Source organism: Leptonychotes weddellii, chromosome 12 (assembly GCF_054177405.1).
Source record: "Leptonychotes weddellii isolate Sample4059 chromosome 12, ASM5417740v2, whole genome shotgun sequence".
Lineage (NCBI taxonomy): Eukaryota > Metazoa > Chordata > Mammalia > Carnivora > Phocidae > Leptonychotes > Leptonychotes weddellii.
This window is the reverse complement of record NC_138380.1, coordinates 51892080-51898627: the sequence shown is the minus strand read 5'-3', so window position 1 is coordinate 51898627 and position 6548 is coordinate 51892080.

Below are 6548 nucleotides of genomic sequence, written 5' to 3'. Positions count from 1 at the left end.
TCACAACTCCTGACCTTAGAAACAACCCAAATAGCTACCAAAATGTGGTATATTCATGAAATGTAATCTTAGTTGACGATAAAATAGAGCTAACTGATACATGACCAACGTGGATGAATGTTAAAAGCATATATGCTAAGTGACAGGAAAACAGAACAGAATACATACTATGTAATTCTATCTAGGTGAATTCACACAAGGTAATACAGTGAGGAAAAGCAGAGGAGTGGTCACCAGGAGGACTGACTGCTAAGGGGCACAGACAGTTTTCAGGGTGATGGAAATGGTGTTTATCACCATCATAGGTGTTACATAACTATATACTTTTGTCAAAATTCATCAAATCATACCCTGTGGTGGTGATTATAACTGTACATCAATTACACCTTAATAAAGCTTACAAAAAGGATATTAATGTTCAGCAAACACTTAACAGGCACACTTATTTCTTTAGGCACACTTCGTGTGTGTGTGTGTGTGTGTATGTGTGTGTGAGTGTGAGGGCCAACGGTAATTTTTTATTCCTTTATTAAAGAAGGATGTGGATATTTACTGAGTGTCTATGATGAGCAAATCACTGAGGGGGTACTATCCTGTGTTCATCTTACCATCTTGTCAGGAACAAAGTCCCAAATAGCTCTCTGCAAATTTCCCCAGCTTTATGATTTTTCTCTGACCTGCAGAAATCATGGGAATGGTCTCTCTTTAGGAAAGAGAAGTTTCCCTGGCATCCATGGTCCCTGTGAACTTCTAGGAGAAAAACATGCAGCACTAAGCAGAGGAAGTCCCTCCTCTCATGGAATTCACATTTTAGAGGAGAAGTGGGAGCAGATTATAAACAAATACTCAAAATAAACAAGAAAATGTCAGGTAGTAAAAAGTGTCATAATAAAATAATGTGTTCTAAAGACAGAGTGACTTGGGGGAGCACTTTAAGTCAGGTAGCCAGAAAATCCTCTAATTTAAATCGAGTCCTGAGGCATCAGTAACAGCAGTTGTCTGCTGGGATGGGAGAATGTACAAGGAGGGACTAGGAGCTTAGGGGTAAATGACAACCCAGGAGGACAACAGACATATTTTTTTGGTATCCTATTATACAGTGTTTAAATATTTGCCATATGTCTAGATAAATTTTTCTTTTAGTAAGGCAAATTAAGGGGCACCTGGGTGGCACAGTTGGTTAAACATCTGACTTTTGGTTTCTGCTCAGGTCATGATCTCAGGGTCCTGAGATGAAGCCCCAGATAGGGCTCCAAGCTCAGCAAGGAGTCTGCTTAGGACTCTCTCTGTCCCTCTCCCCCCTTACCTCACTCACTCTCATGTTCTCTCTTGCTCTCTCTCTCTTTCTCTCTGGAATAAATAAATCTTTTTTACAAATGTAAAAAAAAAAAAAAGCCAAGTTAAATTAAGAAATACATATTAAACATAGGCATTCTGGAAAATGTAACAGAATCCAAAGGGCTTGCCAAGCTATTGAGCTCAGGGTCCTAAAGTCATCTTCGCAACAATGAATTACAGAGGAAAAAAATAACTATTTATTGTTCCTGGACAGATAAATGATTCTTCACAGCCAGAAACTGAATCTTCACACCTAAGATTGGAACTACTTGGAGAATCAATGTTATAGAATTTTCTCCCTGCTTTCCCAAAGATCTGTAAGTAACTCAGCAGCAGAAAAAAAAGGTCTGTGCTTTTTTCAGAATCTCCAAAATTTTTTGGTGTCTACATTCACTCTCCCTTGCAATAGAACTCTATTGATTAAAAAAAAAAAGTTTCATCCTGGTGTCTATGACTAATAAGACAAAAAATAACTTTGTGCATGATTCAACTGACATCACTTTGGCATACTAGAAAAATTGGATCAAATAACAAAACCAATGTGGTCAAAATTTTTTTTAAAAGACAGAATGTTTTTTTGTAAACATAAGAAATTTGCTACAACTTCCTGACCCAAGCATAAATATATTTTCTAATTTGTAAGGAAAATGAGAGGGGAAAAGCATGTAAAAATCATACTCTACCAGGTATCATTAAAATATATAATATACATATACTACACGGGTATTATATTTTGTTAGGTATATTATACAAGGTACTTCAAATGAGTTGAACTACTTGTAAAAACTATTTACCACAGAACCTGTAATCAAATAATTTTGAATATTCTGAAGTACCTACTTATAAAGCAGGAACACCACAATCAGTAGAAAAGGAGCATCTTCATTACCAAGAAAAAAGCCACCATTACTTAATGTAAGTTGAAAGAATACAAATTGGTCCTCCCAAATTCTTTCATTTGAAGTCCATCTGTTATGATGTAGTCACCACGCATGTACCATGCAGCCCTACAATCTGCAGATTTCCACAAGAGAGGTCAATACATGTGACAGAAGGAGCTCAGAAAGGGGAGCTGTCATTGCCAACTAAAGAAATCAAGGCAACTGTGTGGCAAAGCAGGCGTGGGAGCTCATCAGAGAAGGACAGTCCTCTCTCTTCAGTGCTGTTGGAGACAAAGGACATTCCAGGCAGGAAGAACGTTGAGAACAACCACATGAGGCCAGATGGCCTGAGGTGACAGTTAGATGTGGAGGACACACTGGGGACCTGTCCTCATCAGCATCCAATTCTATCACTGCATGGTATATCCATTATAATAAACTGTTTCTATCTCAAAAACCAATTTCCCTGAATAGCAAATCAGTGTTATGTGATAATTATCATAATACTTTTTTAAATAAATCAAAGTTCTGGTATATTATTATTAATCCCATTGGTGAGGCTTTTGCCCTATTTAGTTTCAAAGCTATTTTTGCCTGTTAATTGTTGTCTTAGTCAGAAATTTATTTCTCACGGTTCTGGAGGATGGAAGTTTGAGATTGGGGGCCAGGATGCTCTGGTGATGTCCTCTTCCAGGCTGTGGACTGCTGAGTTCTCACATGGCAGCAAGAGGACCAAAGAGCTCTCTGGGGTCTCATTACCAGGGGGCACTAATTCCCATTCATGAGATTATACCTTCATGACCTAATTACCCCCCAAAGGCCCCACCTCCCAATACCATCACTGGGGAGTAGAATTTCAACACATGAATTTTAGGGGACACATTTAATCCACTGCAATTGCATTTTTAAAAAACCTAGGAAAGGGAAAAGCACCAAACTTGTGTAGGATCATTGGATTGTATTGGAAGGATGGAACTCAGAGACAGTCAGCTTTGCATTTTAGAGATAAGGAAATGGAAAGATCCAATGAGTTGCTCAAATTTAATTATTCTTTTTTACTTAACAACTGCTTACATAGAACATTTTAGAATATCCATTCATTTAATCCTCATAACAAACTTGACGTAGGTGCCACTGTGATCCCCATTTTACAGATGAGGAAACTGAGGCACAGAGAAGTTCAGAGACTTCTCCTTTTCAGCGGCAAAGCCAAAATCAGTTTCCAGGCTGGCTCAGGTAGACTCTACATGTTAGGTTACTAACCACAGCGGCAGGGTCAAGGCGATTGCTGACTCTCAGTCCCATTTTCTTTCCACTTTAAAATTTCTATTCCTACACAGCCAAGACAGGTTTTCCAGATCCCAGTCACTGAGGTTTTTTGCTATCTCTGTATCAAAATGCTTCCTTTGCTCCACAAATCTTAGAGTTGAATGTGTTCCTCATTTTCACAGATGGAATTTTCCCTCTCCTCAGCCACACGCGCTCTGCCTCTCACTACAAGCAAACCATGCCTAGTTAAAGCCACAACAAAAAAGCCTCAGTGTTGTGCATTCCTTCAACAAGCAAAAATAGCCACATGCAGTGTCTGCTTTTATTTGTCCTGGAAATGAAGGAGGAGAAAGCAAGCTGCCCACACCCGTCCGTATAACTCACTCACAGCACAAATACTTGGTGCCCTTTCAGGTTCTGGTCCCCTCCCTTATAGGGGCTAGAGCTGAAGAAAGGAGCAAGGCCCTTTTCCATTTCACTTTCTATACTCAGGGATGTCATTTCATCCTGCTCAACAAGAAGTTGAGGGGAATTTTTTCCAGAGTGGTTTGCTAGGCTCCACAGCCGGAAACAGAAGAGAAGTTACCCACATTCTAAAAGGAACAACAACAACAAAAAAAAAAATCCAAAAAAATAAATAAATAAATAAAAGGAACATCAACACTTCCAGACTCCTGCAACACCTGCAACCCTTGCCAGGTCTTATGAAGAGGCGGCAAAACCAGGCTTAGAACACTCAGGCTCACCCCCACTTCTAGTCTGTGCACCGGGGTGCTCAACATTGGCTACGCATTAGAATCACCTGGAAGCTTGCAAATCTGGTGCCTGGATGCCTCCCATAGAGAAAATTACTTATTGGGCTGTGGCAACACCCTAGGCAATTGGCTTTTTTTTAAGTTCCCCGTGTGGTTCTAATTGCAGGCAAGGTTGGAATGACTGTTACACAAGAAACAAAGGAGGAGGTGAAGACATTGGCCTTGAATACAAAGTGAGAAGGAATGCCCCTCTTCCAAGTGGAGGTTGCTTTTCTTCTCTGAAGGTTAAGAAGGTGGTTAGGAACAACTCCAAGAGGACTTTCCTACAAGAAGGGATGGCTATTTGTAGGTAAGCTTAGCCTCTGCCTATTTGAGCAAGGAAAAAAAAAATGAGAATGGCATTATGGTGGAAGGAGGACACTGTTGAAGTAAAAAAGATACTTGATTTCCTCAGCGCCAAATGGACCATGCAGATATTAGCTGTGCTCCAGCTGTCTTTCATGGAAACTTCCAAGAAACTGTTTACCAAGTCCTGGCTGAAGGCTGGATTATGGCAGCAGATGACTGGGGCTAGACTGCTGGGTAGGGGGTTGGGGGAATAGGGGAGCTGGAAAAGATGGGATTCCAACATCAGAGAGTGAGGTAGTGAGGAGACCACATGCCTGTGCCCCAGGAGAAGGCTGCCCGTGAGATGCTGCTCCAAAGGGCACCAAAGGCCAGTACAGAAACATCATCAACCAAGTGGGAGAAATCTAAAATAGGGTCCCTTCCCCTCTCCTTCCTCCTGTTCTAGGACACTGGGGGTCCTCTGGCCTGAGAGATGGAAAAAAATGTGGAGTTTGGCTTAGACGTGAGCTTGAAAATTGGAAAAGTGGGCTGAGTTACAATAATCAAAATGGACCAGAAATGTATAGAATCCACCCAGGATGTTGGTTGAAGTCAAAAGTCTTCCAATCAACAAAGGTGAAGGCAGAATTGAAAGAAAAAAAAAACCATATGACTTCTCAACTGAGCTTTGACTCCTAACTACACCTGTTGGATTTGCAAGTGCATGCCGATGTTTCCAGAGGCAGTGCATTTATGTGCAAGTAAATGGGTATATTTACCAAATGTCACAGCAGTTGGTGTTATTTAGTAAATGTAGCAACAGCATTGGTCTGCCATCGTAGCACCCTGCACAGCGAATGAAGGAATTATGGACAGATGCCCTGAATCTGGCTCCTTTACAGGGTCTGTGGTATAAGCCACAGTGCCATGGACTAGCGAGCCAAACAGATGCTGACTTAGCTGAATGAGAGAGGAAATGCTCACCAAGCAGTGATGCTGATCTCCCGCAATGTATGAAGATATGAAAATATTTGAATGACATCCACCCACAATGGCTGGCATATGACCCACTCAATCAATGTTCATGGAATTTCAGTCTTGATAAAACACTCGTAAAATAAAACTCTACTCAGAAGCTCCCATTTAAGTGGGCATAAGAACCAAAAGGACTTGAGTGAAAGACTGTTTCACAGAGAAGCATCCATATGGCACAGATGTGGAGAATACTCAGTGCTGTACCTCCCTCCAGATGAATGCTTGTGGTTTCCTAAGAAAATTTTAAGCACAGTTCATACTAATAACAGCCATATATCATCTATATAATGTTTAAAAACAGCTTTGTTTGATGATTCTTAAGCATTCAGATTTAAAAATGTGTAGCCCATTTAAAGAAGACAGTAAAATAAATTGAATGGGGCCTGAATGAGGGAATTAGTAACAAGTCTAGGTCCAAAACTACCACTTTTCTTTTTAGAAGGCAATTCAGAGCTGGAGGTGGGGGGAGAGAGAGAGAGAATGAATCCAAGGGCTTAGGAACCATGCAGCAGGCCACAGCAAGAATAATTAAGGGTTGCAGAGCAACAGGGAGCCTTCTGGAAGAAAAATCACACCTCTCCTTTGAATAGAAGTTAGGCATAGCTGGAAAGGCACCTTGAAGCCATAAAAGTCTCCAATAACAGAAAACAAATACTAAAGACCTTCACTTAGGATAAAAGAAAAACTCTTAAATACTCAGAACTTACATCCGTTATTACTTACAAAATATTTCCTATGTTCTATACTTAGGAATGTGCATTTCTCTGACTTTAACTTAGGTATTATAAGAAAGCAAAAGAAGCCCATCAATATACCTGTAATTTCTTCATAAATAACTATATAGAAATAGCAAAATCAAGTGCTTCTTGCTTTCTATCTTTGGTTCCAGGTATCCTTACCTGAAGAAAACCTATTCTTGTGCACCAACGCTCCAAATCAATGG